Source organism: Cupressus sempervirens, chromosome 1, assembly GCF_028749045.1.
Source record: "Cupressus sempervirens isolate cs-2001-9-10 chromosome 1, ASM2874904v1, whole genome shotgun sequence".
Taxonomy (NCBI): Eukaryota; Viridiplantae; Streptophyta; class Pinopsida; order Cupressales; family Cupressaceae; genus Cupressus; species Cupressus sempervirens.
In genome coordinates, this window is record NC_143118.1 from 174,796,548 (window position 1) to 174,817,077 (window position 20,530).

Consider the following 20,530-nt stretch of genomic DNA (forward strand, 5'->3'; position numbering starts at 1 on the left):
AGTATCCAGCTTATGATCAATGTAATCAATACCAAGAAACTAAACCAAGATTATTGCCAAATTTCTAGTCATGGCTCTAGGAATATAAACATGATCTAACCATCTCAAAAGAGACAATATGCTCCATATGAACATACTATAAAATTTTAAAACTCTAAATGTGTATCAAGAGTACACCATGAAATAATAATAAAACCATCCTCACACCAAGGATAACATGTCAAATGAAAGCATAAACCACACCTTTACCAAGAACCCTCTGAGTCTTCAAGATGCAATCACATCCACACACCATGAAGAAAACCATCTCCACATACCATGAAGAACCATCTCCACACACTATGAAGATAACCAAAAACTCCATGAGTCCTTAAGATCTAACTATCTTCACAAACCATGAAGAAAAACAAGTGCACCTTGCAAATATTAAATACACTTTTGTAGGAATAGGATCTAAAAAAAATCTCCAACATTTGCAAATACTCAAATAAATATATCAATACCAAAAATTCCAACTCAATCATAGTACCAAGGCATAGCATCATAAAACCCATCTCCTACATGAAGATACTCTAGGTCTACACACACACACAACTAAACTGTTGGTACCAAGTGAAAACAAGATCTCCAAACCTAAGAAGATACAAATGAAACTAGGAACTAATATTGCATTGTAACCTTATCACTGTTACAAGATCCCACTAAATCTTGTATCTAGGCTATCAATGACATCATGATGAAAAAAAATTCTCTAACCATGTGAATCAGCCAAGGCATCAAACCATTAAAGAAGTCAAAGTGCATATCATGAGCTCCTCAAAAGAAACCAAATAACCATGATCCTCAACCAAGAAGATATACCACCATAAAAAAAATCAAGAAATCCAAACCAATGAACATCAAGGATGTACATGTATATCCAACCATGTCATGCCAAAATCGATGGCAGCATGATCGCATCCATGAATCAAAAATTAGACTCTCATAGTGTCCAACCTATCAACATAAAATATTCAACCACAATCCTCCACCATGACTATACCTAGTAACAACATTTAATCCCTTCTAAATGAAGAAAAAATTAAAAAAAAATTTGACTTAGGGAATAGACAACCCAAATCCAAACCACCAATTTGAATATGCATCAATAATGAAATATCATGGGAAAAGACAACCCATATCAAAGCCATAAATGCAACCTATAAGTACAAACCACTTACAATGTTGCACAACTTGTAGACCCAAAAAATCATCATACATATCCAAAACTAAACATTGATAACCATATCATCATGAGACCAATCTGAAATATGAAATGAGTATACAATGACACCAAATCCAAATCTCCAAAATATACAATATCATAAACTCATAATGCTACCATAGTCAATATATACTATAAATTATTCAGATTAAACATATCACCAAATAAACCATGTCAAACCTATATCAAATCTAAACCAATGTATAGTGTTCTCCAAGATCTTTCTGTTGAATACTTGAAGTCCAAAATCCTACTAAATATGCCCAAGTTATGCCCTAATCTATGTCAAAATAAACAACTTCTAACTTTTAAGCTCTTAAAACTTGACAAAAGGTTGAAATCATAGAAACAAACCTAAATCAAGATTTAGTACTTTGAATTAGCTTTCCAATTCCTATAAGAAGTTCAAAATCCAATATTTTGTGAGAAAGTTATGGTCATTTTACTAGACAGTCTTTCTACTATTTTCATGCAATTTTTTTTTTGTGACAAAAATTTGGAAGTAATTAAATTTGATGGCCATCACATGATGAAACTAATAAGCTCTTTCATTTCTTCTAAACATGGCCAAACTAGGGCATATTATATATCAACATTTATAAAAATGTTGACCCAGATCCAATGGTGAGGTCTATTTTTATCTAGGAGGTCATTTATGCAACCTACTCCCTAAAAACCTCATTTAGATGAAAGATCGAGAAAACTCTTTTGTCCAACAATTTCACATGCCCAAAAATCTACCAACATCCCATCATAACAAAAAATACCAAAAAACCCTCAGATCTATAAGAAACAACTTAAATATCTTGCCCTTTCTTTTATCCTCTCATGCATTCCCATGGATTCAATCTAGGGTTACAATAATAAAACCATAGCTCTGATACCACTTGTAAGGAAACTTGCAACAAATAAAATTACCATTTCTACAAAACCCATAATAGATCTAAAATAAATACAGAATTAAAATCCACATGCAAGAGAATAGAAAACATACCTAGAAAAATTGTGAATAAGATATACCTAGGAAACCCTCATCGAGGGAAAAACCCAGCCACCAAAAGCATCCATCACCATGTATTATTTAGCAAAAAAACTATTTCAATACAACCATGGAAGCTACAAAGCCATAGCCACAACTACGTAATCCATGTGAACAAGAATGAATCCACACATCTTATGCCATGCTTCCAACCTTCACAAATGCTCCCTTAGCTAACTTGTCAAGTCTTGTCTCACTCAACTCTTGGTTTTTCCCTTTTGTCTTCTCATACCAACAACTACCCTTGTTTCTTCTTATATAGTAGCAAGTCCCACAAAACCACCAAGTGGTATTACATAAACCATGTAGCAAAACCATGTGCTACCTAACCCATTGACCCCACATTTAATATTTAAAATTTAATTATTTTTTCCAATATTGAATAATTACATGAAATATTATCACAATGTTATAATAAAAATCATCAATATATCCCATGGGAACCTTTAAATGTTGCACATCCATCTAGGTTCTCCTAGATACAACATTACATAATAAAATAAAATAATAAAACTATGCAATATGTGCAACACCCATTATCTCAATAGAAAAGTGTTGATGAAGGTTAGATATTATTGTTTTTGTAGCATCACAAGTGATGAAAGAGTTTAACCATAATCCATAATGAAGTCACAAAAACTTCAATCCAAAGGTTTTCACTAGTTTGTAAGGGTTAAGTTATAGGTTTATTTCAAGGCTTTGATGTTGTGAAGGGATGTTAAATAGTACATTTCCTTGATTGCCATGATTAGTGAAAGAGAGAAGTAAGAAATTGTGACAAAGAAATCTAAATTTAAAAGAAGTCTTTGTATTCTCATGGGTCAACATGGTCAATGAAGAAATAGGGTTGTGAAGTGGCAAAAAAATGACATGTGGCACCCAGGCATTAGAGAAGTTCGAGTAAAAAAGTACCAAAATAGATGAATTAAAATCAATGACTACTAGATGATTCAAACTAACAACATAATCATCCCAAGTGTTGAGGACTTGGACAAATTAACTAATGCTATGAAAGCCTGTAGAACAAAAGAAGTTACTCCTAAGAATGCATGAGGTTCTATCATTTTTCTAGACATTTATCTTTATCTTCCTCTCCTTCTTTTTGTGGCTATTAATAGAATTTTGTTAGTCTCTCTAACATACAATGTCTTAATAATTTCCTATTTTTAACTTATTCTATTTAGAGATGCTCCATGATGTAATCATCTATTATAACTGACATTTTGAGAAGGCCTATATATGTAAAATTTTGAGAAGTTAATAACACCTATAGTTTTCTGTGAAATCTTCCCTTGGTAGCTATGACTACTAAGTGAGACCGAAAGTTGTAGAGAGGGTTGATTGATGAAAGGGTTGGGAATTGTCACAATCTTTAATAGGTTATTGGGATAAGGAGTTTTTATGACTGATTAACACTTTGATTCTTTCATTGTCACCTTACTATTGAGCTAGGCCTATTAATTTGTTGGAGAATTGGAATGTGAACTAGTTGGGAAGTCATTGATAGTGGTTTTCACATGGACTATGATCCATTTAGGTTGGGAAGCATTCCAATTTTCATTGTTTCTACATTTAGTTAGCTTAGATGCATGTAGAAATAGAAAGTAGTTTAAAGTTAATCCTAAAATCTACCTAAGTATTCTATAGTGATAGATTACTTGGTTCTTCATGTATTGCTCTCAAGTTAAGAGGACACCTTTAAGTTAGTTTGAGGACCAATTCACTATAAATATTTGTAGAGGGGAGATATACCCTTAAAATTTAGGGGTCTTTGATAGAACACCTACCTAGACCCATTCTATTTGTAATAGTTTGTTTCTTTAGTTTTGGCCAAAAAGAGTTGAGGCTAAGACCATTTTCAAGGACTCAAAAATATATTATCCAATAACTTATAAGGCATATAAGGCCTCATTAGGTCTATCTCTTCTCCTAGTGATGAATAGTTATTAGTTTTCCCATCTTCTTCATTGGTGAAAGAGAAATATTATCCCTTATAATCTATTCTGGCCTTCCCCTCTATCAAGTTGGCACCTTCATTTAACAATACTATGGCATTCCCAATGCTAAATGCCCCCCTTATAGTTCACCTTGAAATGAAAAATACCCATTCCACCCCGATTATAAAGTGCTTTGCTTCTCCCCTTGGTGGTGTATAGGTAGGAAATTCCTTTCTAGGTGTCTTTTCAAGATTTTTTCTTCTAGTTATGGTTTTAGAACATACAAATGCTACTCTTCTACCCACTCACTCTTTATTTCGTAAGAAATATGATCTTTATTCTTGACTGTTAGTTCTAGTATTTTCTCCTATTTTGTATAACTCATAGTGTTTAGTGGATGAAGAACTTGATTAGAATTTTGTTGGAGGAAATTTCATAAAGATAAACCTAATGTAGATTTGGGACATGAGATTTGGGCCCTTAGCTAAAGAATATAAGTGAAATAAGAATACAAAGAAGTAGCAAGTGGTAACCAACAAATAATTCATAGATTTATCTCAAGCAATCAAAAGAAAAAAAAAGGCCTTTGGATGGAAAGGTTAATGTGATCCACTATTAAAATTTGTGCATTGGAATCTTATCCTTTTAAAAATTAATGAAGATAATGGCCCTAAATTTAAGAGGGTTGAATAGCCATCATAAATAACATATGCTTAAATATGTAATTGTCAAAAGAAAAGTGGTCAAGTTTTGATTCGAGAAACTAAGATAAGTAAGATGGACTTTGAGAAGATGGCTTCTAAAATTGGGTTGGGAGTTAAATGAGAGGTGATTGAATCTTTTGGGGCCTCGCGAGGAATTACTATTATGTGGAATCCTAGTAAGACTTTTGGTTTTCTATTTCACTACTCTCTTAAAAGTTTAATTTTTTCCTAATCTATTGTTGTTTCTAGATTTTTTTGGCATTAAGTCATGTTTTTTATTAGTGACAACACTTATTTAGATTCTATATGGTTACCAACCTCTTCATTCAGCAGTTACAAAGTTTCACAATTCATACTGAGCATTCTAGTCATTACCAAGTGAATACAGGCAGTGAAAAGTCCACCAATTTAGACTGAGTAGTTCAATAGTTATCGAGCTTCATAGTCTCTACCTAGTCATAAGTTCTTGTGATGTGAAGCCAATATTAACTGAGTTATGGGATGAGTAGTGTTTACTAAGTGCAGGCAAGGTAAACATGGTATTTAGTTTTTACCAAGTGATATTATATCTATCAAGTCTCCAATGTTTACTACGTTCAAAGCTACATTGAGTCATTAGTATGGACTAAGCCTCTACTTCTACCAAATGCATGATGATGCCGATTATTGTAGTGGATGTCAAGTATAAAAAGTTCACCAAGTCAACTTTCAGGACTCGAGTTTCTACATTTGGGTCGACTCAGTAATATTGGTGTTAACTTGTGTTTTTTCTGACCTTGTAATTATGAGAATTGGGATGGTATATAAGTAATGTATTGTATCATACCCAAGAATGATGAAGAAATAAATGTAATGTTTTGATGCATGAGAATGCAAATGTAAATTAGTAGTAGAGTAAAGTGTATAGCAAGGTCAAATCAAGAGTAGTCAAGTTACCTCTATTACAAAGAGGTGATCAACATTTCAAGAATTTAAATTAGCAATTTAGTTGTAAGTTAGATCTACTATTTCATCCGAATAGGTAAATCAGGTTCAAATCCTTTATCAGGCTAGACCTAATAGTCTTTTCTTAAATCTCTTAACCAAGTGCATACTTCGTTGTATATTTGCAAAAACTTCTAACAAGGTGGACCTAGCAATCCTAATTACTCCTAATAGGGTAGATTATCAAAAGTGATCATTGTAAGCCTTAATAGGCCAACTTTATGATCTAGTATTGAAGTTTTGTGGGTATCATCCCCACCCCAGTTTTACTTTATATTTGGAAGATTTCTAGGTCACCAAATATTGTGTTCAAAGTGTTTTGTATTTTATAGTTTCTCATGCATGCAATAGATTAGATCTATTAATGGTGAATTGATTATGTTATTAAGTGTTGAATTTTGTCAAAATTTTTGAGGTTACTAATTCACCCCTCCACTCTCAGTAACCTAGCTAGACTTGATTATTTCCAACAATTGGCATTAGAGCTTTGTGGTCCTTAGGATAAAGTTTGATAGCTTGAGCAAAGATCAAGGACAAAGGAGATATTTATACTTTCCAAAGCTATTGACAATGAGAAGCTAGATCTAGAAATGGTCATAGCTCAACTCAAGGAAGAAAAAGAGCATCTTTCCCATTTCTTAAAAAGAAGGAAGGAACTTGCAAAATAGATGAATAACCACTAGTACGTTGAAGAAAAGATTGAAGATTTTTTCCCTTCAAGCATTTTAGATGAAGCAAATGATGCAATCAAAGAACTCCTAGAAAAGAATGGCTCCCTGCAAGAAGAGGTAAGAAAATTGAAAAGAGAATAGGAAATTTAGACAATAAGATTGTGTGAAATTTTGGAATAGAGAAATAAGGCCAACAAAGACTTGGAGACAAGGAATAATGAAACTCAAAATCAATCCCTTCAGCAAGAAAGTCTTATCAATTAGCTCTCCAATGAAAATGAAGAAATCATGAGTCTGAGATCTGAAAATGAAAGGTTAAAAAATGATTTAAGAATTGAAAAGAAAATCAATGAAAGGTTGAAAGTTGATCTAAATTCTAAAAAGCAACTTAATTAAAGAATAATAAAATCCCAAGCAGACATGGATCAATTGAATCAACAAAATGAGCAAAATCTTTATAGGAAAAAGGGAAATGCACGACTTGGATACAAAGAAGAAGGTGAATCCTCCAAATAAGGTGCTCAAAGGAATCAAAGACCTACTTGCAATCACTAGGGTAAGATAGGTCATACATTAAATAAATGTAGGAGTAATGGAAAGGAAAAATTAAATGGAAAATGCTACAACTGCAGTCAGCATGGTCATAAAGCTAATGAATGGAAGGAGAAACCAAAGTTTGAAGGTAAGTGTAAAAAATGCAAGAAACAAGGTCACAAGGCATCTAAATGTATATCTAAACCATTCAATCTAGCTAAACAATTTGTACAGGCAATATTTGGTTGGGACTACAATACTTGGTGTAGATGTCATTATTGTGGAGAATATGGACACATTGGCATAAACTATGCTAGGAATCACTTGAGAAGAAAGGATACTACAATAAGATGTTACAATGTACTAAACTTGGTCATATAGCTAAGAATTGCATGAATATAGGTAGAGTTGAAGATGAAAAGAAAGAAAAATTTGATAACATTAGGAAGCAGATGAGACAACAGTGGATTCCCAAATCTACTGAGCAAGCTAGTTCAAGTGATGATGGTCCAGTCACTCAAGAAGTGGGTGATTCCACCATTTCAAATTAAGTTCTTAAGGAAAGAACTAGAACTATATCTTCAAGGTCATATCTCAAATAATTCCAATTGAAAGGAAGTAAAAGATCCAAATTAGTATTTTAGATATAGAGGGATCACAAAAGTTTAGCATTAGTATTCACCAAGTAAGGTTGGGTCATACCGAGCAATGTGGGGAGTAACAAAGTTTTTCTTAGTTGCTAAGTTATAAGGTTCTACCAAGAAATCTACACAAATAGTGGATGATAGCTTGTAATGCACTATCTCATTATGGCTCTCATCATACTGAGCATTAATGGGAAATTTTTATCAAAAGGAAAAATTTTGATTTCATTTCCACTACAAATTTAGTATATCCAGTGCAAAGTGATTTATAGAGAATTCAAGTGATCATGAGCATAATTTGCAGTGAATTTTTTCAAGGAATTTTCTCAGTCTACTAAGTGATCATGGAATTCATTACTAGCTGCAACAAGGCAAAGAAAGGATTGGAGATGTTGGTGTGAGGCATTGAATGGAAGGCTTCAAACTTCAAATTGGTACCAGTGATTGTAGAATTCCATGACCTGAATGGAGCTCTGTCAAAAATTCCACCAAAGGTACTCTTGATCAATGATATTCAAACTCATTTCAAATGTGTTGTACAAGAAATAGGAACCCTAGAAATGGATAGTGCCCTAGGTGAATTGTGTGTGGATGGAACTCTTAATCCTAAGCATAAACACCTAGAGGAGAAAGGCTTAACACATATTCCGCACCGACAAGAAACTTTCAAATCAAATGGATTAGATATATCTTGAGTTGAGTCCATAATGGTCAATTATGGTTAGAGCAACCAATATTGATAATAAAGAAGATGATTCATAGAATTATGGGTCTCCTTATGCTTAACAAGGTCAAAGTTATGAAAATCCTAGGTCAGGATGAGCTTCAAAAGAAAACCCTAGCTGAGTGGGATGATAGAGGATTAAAAATTAGTAATGTATCTGATGTGGAACTCAAATTTGGCATTCATATTATTGCTCATAAGATTTATAGCTCTAGTCAACTGAATAGTGTGCCTTGTGAAGCTGTGGACCTAGCTTACAAAGTTGTTAAGAAGAATTTGGAATATGACTTAGTAGATTTAATGTTGAAACAATTGAATAAGAACATGGAAAGTATTAGAACCTTGAAGAATAATCCTTGCAAATTTGATTCTCTTTTGACTTTTTTTTTCTTTTATGTTCAAAAGATTTTCCCCTTCAAAGGAATAGTGGTATGGAGAAAGAACACTCCAGTTTGTATCAAATAAATGAATTCATAGCTGAAATGGGTGAAAATTTTGATAGCATAATGGATAATTTTTTTGAAGCATTGAAGGAAAATATGAATAATAGGTTCTATATTCCTCAAAAATTGGTTGAAGACTACAAGGATGATATTTATTTCATGGTTGATTGTGACAGAGTATAGATCTAGGTAGTTAGGCCTAGAATAGTATGGGTGAAACCTCTTTCTTATGAGGTAAATATTGATGAAACAAAGAAAATAATTGAAACCCTAGTAAATGATATTTTAGATCTAAAGGCACCTATCTTTGAACATATGATGAAGGAAAAGGTAGAATATAACTTTAAATTAAGCTTCCACAGGTGATAAATAAAGGTAAGAGGAGGATATCCAAAATGAAAATAGCAAGTTCCCCTTTTATGATTACCAAGGGAAAAGGTGAAGAAGAAGAATTTGAGAATGAAGAAGAAGAATTAGAAAAGGAATAGGAGCCTATGAGAAAGAAAGGCAAGGTGATCATCACCAAGCCACTCAATCCCTCCATAGCTCTATTCACTAGAAGATCTAAGAAGAAAGGGGGTAGTGAAGTTGTATTTAGTAAGACCCCTCTCACCTTCGAAGAAAGATTGAAGCAATTGTAAGAAGCTATTGGTATTACAAATTTCAAAGCATTGAAATATGAAAAAAGAACTAATGCAAAGAGGATGCAGATTGAGGAGTTAGTGCTGACAAAGATGGGAAAATGGAAATATTATCTTGATCAAATTGCACCTCAAATTTCCAATGAGCTATTAATAATGTTAAAGCCAAGATGGGAATTATCCATGCAAATAGCCAAGGACATATATGAACAATCTTTGAGATAGTTGTTACCGAGCCTTACCGATGTTGAGGTAAAGGAAACAATGAAGAAAAATGAAGATAAGATGACCATTAGATTTCATTCTTGTTTAATTTTGGTAAAAGATATTGAGCATGTAGTCAAGGATGCTACATTTATGTGAAAAAATGTTTATCATATGCACAAACCTAGTGAGATTCCAATAGAAATCAATGATGATGACGATAGTGACAAGGATGAAGATAATGAAGAAGACAATACTCCTTGTGTCACTATTGATGCTAAAGAATATCAAGAGTTGATAAAGGATGGTGAAGAAGAGAAAGAGGAAGAAGCTAAAGAGGAAGATAGGGAAGAAGAGGAAGATAGGGATGAAAGTGATCTACTCAGGATAGCAGTGGCTATCAAAGCCTCCCTTCCTCACTCTCTAGTAATATTAACAACATCATCAGGCATGGAGATAGCTTCAACAAGTGTGATTGTGACCACAATAGATACATCATCTATCCAATCACTCTTTTCTCCCTCTCAGCTCCAAGTATCTCTAATGGAAGTGTCAACCACTTCATCTATGAAGCTGCAACCCTCCTCTTCTTCAGCTCCTATATCAGGGACATCAAAAATAAATGAAATATCTAGTTCTATAGTTTTTTCTACTTCAGTTTGGTTGCTCTAGTAAGTTCTATTGTAAATACTTTTATCAGCATTCCACTTGTAATTACATCAATTTTGGGTAGTACATCAATTGTGGATTCTTTTAGTACTCCAGTTAGAATTCCATCAGTAGACACCATAGAAGTTTTCACTACAAGCCCTACTATTTCTATTATTGTTTCTATTTCCAAATCCAGAGCAGTAATGTCAAAAATTGAACCAAAGACTCCACTTAAACTTCTAATTAGTGGAAAAGAAATTCAGGAAGACATGGATTTGGACATGGAGATTTAAATCCCCAGATTAGGTTTTGATAATGCTACTATAGAGAAGATGAGGTTAGTCAATCAGCTACTTGAGAAGAAAGCTAAGTAGAAGTAGCTTAGAGAAGAAAGAGACAAAGAACTTTGAATTATAAAGAGTGCCAAGAATATCTTAACAGAGGCCATAGGTGTTGATGTTGATTCTTCTCAACATATTTTGTTATAGTTAGAAGAGGTAGTAAATAAATTCAATGAGGATTCTACTAGCTAGGATAAGCTTATAGAAAAAGTAGAGAAAAAGTTTGACAATAAAGTGCTTGAGCACATTGCTCAACATATTGCCATCCATTAGGTAGAGCTCTCCTCAATTTTGGAAAATTTGAAAATTCTTTCACAAATGTAACATCTCTTTTTGCTAAGATATGTGATATTACCAAGTACACAAAATAAATAAAGGGAAAATTGAGTAAGATTGATGAGGATCTAAAGGTTAGTGCTCAAAAGTTGTAGCTTGACCCCAGTTCAAGCTCTGTACATCACATGAGGGTTAGATTCCTATCAGATATGTAGGTAGAATTATTGAGAGAGGAAGCAAGGATCTGGTCTACACTTATAGACATTTAGAATATGATCCTTCCAATCATGGATATAGTATAGAAGTACATTGCTTATTCAAAAACATTGATCCATGACAACAATTTTTCAATTGCAGATCATATGATTGAACTCTCTATAGAAGTCCAAGTTACACTTCAAACCTACAAAATATTGCAAGAAAACTAGGACAAAACATTAGCTCTTATTCTTAAGGTACATTCTAAGTTTCTCTTACATTTTGGTTTCTCTATACAAGTAGTTTGTGTAGAAATCTTTGGCATTATTGTCAAAAAGGAGGAGAAAGAGATATTTGAGGAGAGGGACAGGTATATAAAGAGGAGAAATATTTGTATAGACACTCAGTATGATATTATGCTTGATATAATATGTACATCATATGGGGGAGATATGTGCAAAGGTATATACAATAGAATTACAAAGACAAATTTTGAAAAATAAAAAATCAACCAGCATGACACTGTACATAAGCTTTGGTGAATAAGTGTTTTTGTCACTAATGCCAAAGGGGGAGATTTTTGGCATTAAGTCATGTTTTTATTAGTGACAAAAATTATTCAAATTTTGTATGGTTATTGAGCTCTTCATTCAGTGGTTACCAAGTTGTATAGTTCATACCAAGCATTCCAGTGGTTACCAAGTCAGTACAGGTAGTGCAAAGTCCAGCAGTTTAGACCAAGCAGTTCAGTGGTTACCAAGCTTCACAGTGTCTACTGAGTCATAAGTTCTTGTGATGTGAAGCTAGTATTAAATGAGTGATGGGATGAGTAGTATTTACCAAGTACAGACAAGGTAAACATGGTATTCAATTTTTACTGAGTGACGCTATATCTACAAAGTCTCCAATGTTCACCAAGTTTGAAGTTGCATTGAGTGATTAGTATGGATTGAGCCTCTACTTCTACCAAATGAATGAAAATGTTGAGTAATGCAGTGGATGTCGAGTATCAAAAGTTCACCAAGTTAGGTTTCAGAACCTAGGTTTCTACATTTGGGCCAACTCAGTAATATTGGTGTTAACTTGTGTTTTGGCTGACCCAGTAATTATGAGAATTGGGATGGTATATATGTAATGTATTGTATCATACCCAAGCATGATGAAGAAGTGAATGTAATTTTTTGATGCATGAGAATGAAAATGTGAGTTAGCAACAAAGGAAAGTGTATAGAAAGGTCAAATCAAGAGCAGTCAAGTTACATCTATCAAAAAGAGGTGATCAGCATTTCAAGGATCTAAATCAGCAATTCAGTTGTAAGTCAAATCTACTATTTCATCCTAATAGGTGAATCAGATTCAAATCCTTTAAGAGGGTATACTTAACAATCTTTTCTTAAATCTCTTAATGGAGTGCATACTTCATTATATGTTTGTAAAAACCTCTAACAAGGTGGATCTAGAAGTCTTAATTACTCCTAACAAGGAAGATCATCAAAAGTGATCATTGTAAGCCTTAACAGGCCAACATTATGCTACAGTATTGAAGTTTTGTGGGTATCATCCCCACCCCAGTTTTACTTTCTATTTGGAAGGTTTTTGGATCACCAAATATTGTGTTCAAAGTGTTTTGCATTTTATAGTTTCTCATGCATGTAGTAGACTAGATCTATTAATGGTGAATGGATTATGTTATTAAGTGTTGAATTTTGTCAAAAGTCTTGAGGCTACTAATTCACCCCTTCCCTCTCAGTAACCTAGCTAGTCTTGATTATTTCCAATAGTTTCTTATAGAAACTTATTAATGTTTATGTACCTAATGTTATAAAATAAAGGAAAATTATGTGGGATTCCTTTTCTAATCTTATTTTAAGTTCAAGAAAATTGGATGTTAGAAGTAGAATTCACTTCTAGTTTGTATTCTTAGGAGAAAAGTGATGGTTGGAAAGACCCTAGTGATAATACCTAGCTGATTTGGGGACTTCTTTATTTTTTTGGGCTTATAGATCTAGATATTCATTTTTCTATGTTTACTTGGATTAACTATCCTCATAGATAGGGTCTTGTTTGGGTCTAGTTGGATAGATATAATCTATCTTCCAACTAGAAAATTTAGGATAATTTCTACCTAGAGGCTTTCCCAAGAACTAGATTGGATTATATTGAGTTATTTATGAGTTAGAAAGATAGTAGAATATCCTCCTCCACTTCTACATTTGAGAATATGTGGCAAACTCTCCTAAATTTAGAGACTTAGTTAAAAATGTGGCAGAGAATCCCAATGGGCAAATCCTCTCTAATTAAAATCTACAAGGAACTCTATTTTTTTGTGATGTGGAGCCTAATTAGACATAGAGGTTAATTTTTCACACGTTTGTCAAGACGAAAGTAAAAGACTAGAATAAAGTTTCATTTGAATGGAATATATATTTTTATTAAAAATATTATTTTCTCAAATAGAATATATCTAGGAGACTATGGAGAAGAATATTTTAGATATTTATATCTTCCATGATGAAATTATCCTAAAGGAAAAGTGGTCTTTATCAAATAAAAATGAATAATTATATTGGAAATAAAAATCTCATGCTAAACGGGTACTTAAAAGTGACAAAAATGCCTATTTCTTTTCCTAATCTATATTAAAACATAAATGTTGAATATGATTCATATCTTCATTTGGAAAATTGATTCACTATGGAATATGAGTTATATATAGCTATAATAATAATCAACTTTTATATGAGTGAGAACTAATGAGTGCATAATAAGTTTTAGACCCTGATGTTCTTCTTAAGGTTATTCATAATCTTATATCCCCTAAAATAAAATATGGCTATAACAACCTCTATTATCTTCAAAGAAGTAAAACTAACATTTTTTCATTTAAGGCTTCTAAAGACCTCGATCTAGATGGCTTCTCATCTATTTTCTTCCAAGAGTATTGGGACATAGTCGGAGAAGACATTGTCGAAGAGGTTAATGATGTTGGAAATGATTGAAAAGATCATAAGGAAAGTTGTTGGAATGATATATGGAAATGGTAAAGAATGTTCTCAATCATTGTCTTGTCATTGATGTCAAAATTTCTACTTGCAAGAATGAAAATTATTTTAGTAATCCAAATACTATCAACTAGTTGATTGTCAAGGAGGAGGCAATCAATAAGATGTAACTAGAACACCTAGAGAAAGGTTGAAGTTATGATGTTGTAATGAAGTACAGGGATCAGCTAAGCCATTGATGAAAAAGTGCATTTGATGACATACTATAAGACACAAAGAATGGGCACACTAAAACATATCAAAGATGTAAGGTTTTACCTAAGACATATGTTAAACCTAACTAAAGATCATTAGAAGGAGCCTAGCAAGCTAGTAAGTGCCGAGAAAATTCTTAGTTGATGCCGAGTAAGCTTCAGATGCTGAGCAAGTTTAGATGTTGAGTAAACTTCAAGTGCCAAGTAAACTTCAAGTGCTGAGTAAAACTTCAGATGCTGAGTGATATAGAGTTTATTAAGTGCCGAGCAGATATAGGTGCTGAGTAACATAGAGATGTCGAGCACCAGTAAAACCAATAGTGTCGAGTAACACAAAGATACCAAGCACCAGTAAAACCAATAGTCCCGAGTAACACAGAGATGTCGAGCACCAGTAAAACTAATAGTGCTGAGTAACACAGAGATGCCAAGCACTAGTAAATCAATAATGCCGAGTTGCTGCATTATTTTGAAAATCAAAGATTCGCCAGATCTAAGCCGATAAGGTTGTTATCTAGAAGTTTGTGAATGAAATGGAAGATAAGAATGATGAGCTGGTGGCACAGAACACCATGTAGAATTTTTTTTTTATATACAACTGATGAATTTTTTAGATGAGAACAAGATATGAGGTATCCTACCTAATCCATTTAAAACCCTAAAATTGAAGAGGGAGAATTGAGCGGCAAAGGCAAATCAAATTTCTACTTAAGGAGTCATAAGTTCATGAAGAAGAGAGAGAGAGAGGTGATCAAGAATGAAAGCATAAAATGCTAAAGGAGGTGCTAAGGAGGAAAGAGAGCATAGTTACTCTGTTTCAGTAAGAAGACCCCTAATATGGATGCATTGGTACAATGAGTAAGAAGACTCAAGGAGACAAAGCTTGAGAAGAAGACAAGCAGTTAGAGTTGAAGAGATTGAAGCCAAGCATAAGGATTGAACTAAAAGTGTGATCTAAAATATGCAAAGTATGTTGTAAGTTATATCAGATCAAAAGGCTATTATCATTACTTTCTAGAAATTGTAACAGTTAGTTTAAATCCTATGTACTTAGGTTGGTTTGATAGCCATGAGATAAATCCTTTAACAGGGTGACATTCCAAGTGAATGTTCTAAAGTCCTTTAACCAGGCGCATTCCTAACAGTTTGATGAAATCCTCTAACAAGGTCACATTTAACACTATGTTGTAAGCCTTTAAGAGGGCAGGCTTTTAACAAGGCATCACTTTAGAAGAGTGAGAATCAAGTAGCATGTTATTGGTGGTTTTTTAAAAATTTGGTTTCCACGTAAATCATTGTGTCATGTGTTGATCTTGCATGTTTTATCTTTGCATGTTGATTTACTGTAACTTGCTAATATGGTTGACTTAAGTTTGGATGGATGAAAAGTATATGGATTCATTAAAAATTGAGAAAAAGTATTATTAGGGCATTTGGACCTTGTATAACTAATTCACCCCCCCCTCTCTCAGTTATTCTAAAGAATTCTAACAAATGACTATTTCAAAAAGCACATGGTATCTAAAATGATGAACTCTATCGACATATAACTTATCCCCAAATTTGTAGACTCTAGGTCTATGTTGTAGTTTCACCCCATTAGTCTTTGTAATACAATATTAAAAATATTGAAAGTGTTGGCCTAACTTTTTGCTTACCCAAAAAAGTTGCAAAATACCTTTGAAAATTAGGAGGAATGTGCCTAGACTACCTAGGTTTTTGAAAACAAATGTCATTCATGTTTAAACCCTAGCACTTTTGCCTTATTTTTTGTTTCATTAGTGTTGTAATTTTAACCTTTTGATGAGGGATACATAAAAACCATGCATAAGTTTTATATCCCTATGTTTTTTGTCATATTTCCTTCTTACATCATCTTGCCTATGACATATCTTAATTTGAGACCTTGCAAAGTATTCCTAGGTACATCTTCCTTGCTTTATAGATGCTAACTATTTGTGGAGGTGCAAAGGAAGAAATAGTTACATTTCTAGTTTATGTGGCTTTGCAATAGTTAGGTCTCATTACATAATTTGTGGTGGGAGGAGGTAATTAGTGGATCATATGGCTATGTTTTTTTCCCATAGTTGCATTTTGTGGTACACTTGGGCAAAGAGGTTAATTAATTGGTTTGATTGTAGTGTGTTTGCAATGTCACTGGACTTAAAGCATTACCATGGTTTAGAGTTGCGATGGGGTGATGGCTTGGTTCATGTGGTCATAGGGTTTACATTAAGTAAAACTCACAAAGGCATGAATAGCTGACATCTATCCCTATGGGCCCCTCTTTATCTTGAGTTTCCAAGTAGTGATGGTACTTGTTTCCTAGCTATTAGATCTTCATAGATCTATGGCCATCATATTTTTGTAGAATGGAGTTTCTTGTTGAATAACCAATGCAAGAATATGACATGTTGACATGTGGAAATGGTGGGGCATTCACATAAACATGACTTGCTAAAGGATGTTGTCAGAATGACTTTCTACATGGCATGATTTGATTTGACTTAAATGTTAACTGCGGTAGAAAAGGTCTAAATTTTCCTAATCATCAAATCTAGGTAGATCTATGACTGTCGTATTTTCATAGAATTAAAGTAATTGTTGCTTAACTAAAGTGAGAATATGACATGAGGACACATGTCCTAGTAGGTCCAGATGGTGAAGCTAGAGGAAAGACAAAAAAATTAGAAGTTGACATGTGGCATATCCTAGGTAAGATGAAAATTCAATAGAAAAGGATCACATGGAGAGCCAAGATTAATTTTTTAAAGGAGTATTGATTATATGAGAAATGTAAATTTATTTGATGTCTTTCAACTTAAAAGGAATGATTTATGATATTATGATAGTCATGAGATCATAAAGCAAATGAAAGTGACCTAAGATATTACAATCAGTCGTGTTGTCGGAAGGGTCAAAACATTGAGTTGTGATCATATGATGCTTTTGAATGGTCAAGAGGATGAATTGCATGGGTTGAGATTCTAAAAATTCATTGTGTCCTCATATAATCATATGGTCATGTGATTGTAAGTTTTTAAGGGTATGAAATGTGACGGTAAAGCCAAGTTTTGATGTTACAATACATAGTGTGTCATGGGATCATGAAGGTAGAAATGGAGGCTCACAACTATACAAGGATGTGGTGATCATGGGATGATAAGGAAAAAGATGCAAAGGTAATATATTAGGTTTTGATCTTATGATAAAGGATGGTCATGACATTGTAGAGGTTCTTCAGCATGACTTCTAAAGCTACGATGGGCTAGCGACTATAAGATCATAAGACCAAACTAGAAGATGTCTAATGGCATGATAAGGCATGATCATAAGATCATAAGGGTCAAACTGATAAAGAAAGTAGGGATCAAAAGCATAAGAAATGAAAATGCACAGATGTTGATTCAGGATACTAATGTTACAATGAACAATGTGGTGATAAGATCTCAAGGAAAAAATAGGAGGGTTATGAGGTCATGAGAGAAAGATGATCATAAGATCATAAGATGAATTAAAGAAGCTATGATGGTAAGATGAGGCCATAGGCTTAAAATATTCCAATGATATGACTATGCTTCATCATGAAATATCAGGGATAAAAGGTTCAGGTTTTGATCTTTTGAAGTGCAGTGTGTTGTAATATCATAAAGATAGAATGTAAGGTTCTTGGTGCTATGATAATAGAAAAGATGATTGTCATCGTGTGTTAATAAGGAGTAAGAGATGGAGCCACCATTTTATGATAGGTTATATCTTGACATCATAAGGTTCAAAATTTTGATTTCTAAAGTTATTAAATGATCTAGCTATCCATGATCGTAAGATCGTAGAGAAAATGAAAATGTGTTAAGATGTTATGCCAAAGAATGTAAACCATGATTGTAGGATCATAAAAGAATCAGGGGTATGTTATAATGTCATGGTAATTGAAGTATCATATGGTCATGGAATCCATTTCTAGAACTTATGATGCCATGATTAAAGGTTTTAATTTTTGATGATTGTAAGACTGTAAAGCCAATGCTTCCCTCTAGAGATGATACAAAGCCTAACTTCTTCTCCAATATATCATAAGATCATGACATTGTGAAATCATGAGTTAAAAAGGTTTAATAAAATTCAAAATTTTGCATATATGGATCTCACTTGTCAGTCGGCTGAAGTTTGACCTTAGGGTGGCTGAAGTATAAATAAAAAAATAGAGCATGGCATAGGTTGACACTGAAATGATGAATGGAATTATGCTCAAGAAACACAATTTTAATGAAGATCAATTTTTTTGGTGGAGTAAGGATATGGTGGAAATTAGATAAAATTAATTTCATGGAACAACCACCAAGAAAGAAGTAAATATTTTGAAGGCATTTGAAGGAATTTCATGATTAAAGGTAGAAGAGGACAAACCAAATCAAGTTGATGATCCTGTAGAAAGTTTGACCTTGCTGATTTAGTAGTCATTGTCTTGGTTTCATCTAAATACAAATAATGTTTTGAATGCAATATCATTGATATCTTTGTATGTATTTTTCCAATCAGATTTTTGACATGTGTCCTCTCATCCCTAGCTCATTGCAATCCTTTATAAGGATTTCGAAAATGAGAAAGAAAGGATTCGAGTTCAAGTTCCATTTTTTGCAGCTGTGGTACAAAATGGGGTTCTAGTCTATACTACTATGATAAAAAATGACTCAATTTTTATTATTTTGATAGCACCACTATTCATTAGTATTTCTTTTTTATTAACAATAGTTGTAGTTTCTTTGAAGAAAATAAATTATATAGTCCTATGTTGTGTCTTATCTAAGTTTTACATATAATTGATATATTGGTTTCAATGAAAGGAATATAATGAACCAATTTCTTAGTTTCATTATGATTCTTGTCTCCTATCTCTATAAGTTGCAATGTTTTGTGGTTCAAGGACAAAGTACCTAAACCATTTTTCAGCCCCTTAAAGTTTTATATATTGTATGTTTTTTTGTTTGAACATAGAGCCAAAGAAATGGTTGATATATTTGACAAGGTTGTTGGTTATTTGAGAAGGATATTTCATGAGTATGAGATCTTTATGAACATTGATGTCTATTTATAAGGTGGATGGATAGATCAGATATTTAAGTATATGAGTATATTTACATATCCATGTGTATTTTATAACATGGTTAATGCCCAATGGATAAGGGACTGATTAGCTTGGGAAATGCATTTTTTTCATACCTTAGTCTTGATGATAATCAACATCATTAATCAAATCTTTTCCCTTTCATGTTGAAAGAGCTAAAAGTTTTACACTCACTTATCTTATATGGCTCATAGGTTATGTTATTATTTATTCCATGTCTATGTTGTCTGTATAAGTATTAGAAGATTAAGGGTATTATCTACTTTGTCAGATTCAAGTGTATGCTTTAAACACTAGTATCATATAAAATAAATCTAAGGTACACCCTCCTAGGTTTTGTAGAGCCTTAAGTAAAGAAGGAGATTAAATAGCCTTATAGTTTTCCTTGGTGTATGAATAGGTGCATTGATCATGGGCATTACCTGGCCCTAGGTGTATGCTTTCTTATCATTGGGTTATTCAAAAGTTTCTAATTCAAAAGCCAATAGTAAGATAATCTACACAATATTTTCTCAGGTTATAATCAATAAGTTAAATTTTTAAATCGACAAACATGTTTCCAAGAGCCAAAAAGGGTTTTTTGGTGGAAGAAATATCCTACATATTGTTAAGACTACTCATGAGATTTCTTATTTTATGAAAAGGTTGGTATGGTGCTTAAATAAAACATATCTATAGCCTATGTGTGCACTTATTGTTCTTGCAAAAATTCTTGGAGATATTTTTTAAAGGAATGTTCTTAAAAATTATCTTAAGTTGTTTTACTTAAACTATGTACCATGTTCTTGTGAATGATAGTCCTAATAGGTTATTTTTAAGCTATAAAGGATCTATGACAAGGGTACTCCCTCTCTCCCTACCCCTCTATCCTTTTTATGAAAGTTATAGGAGATA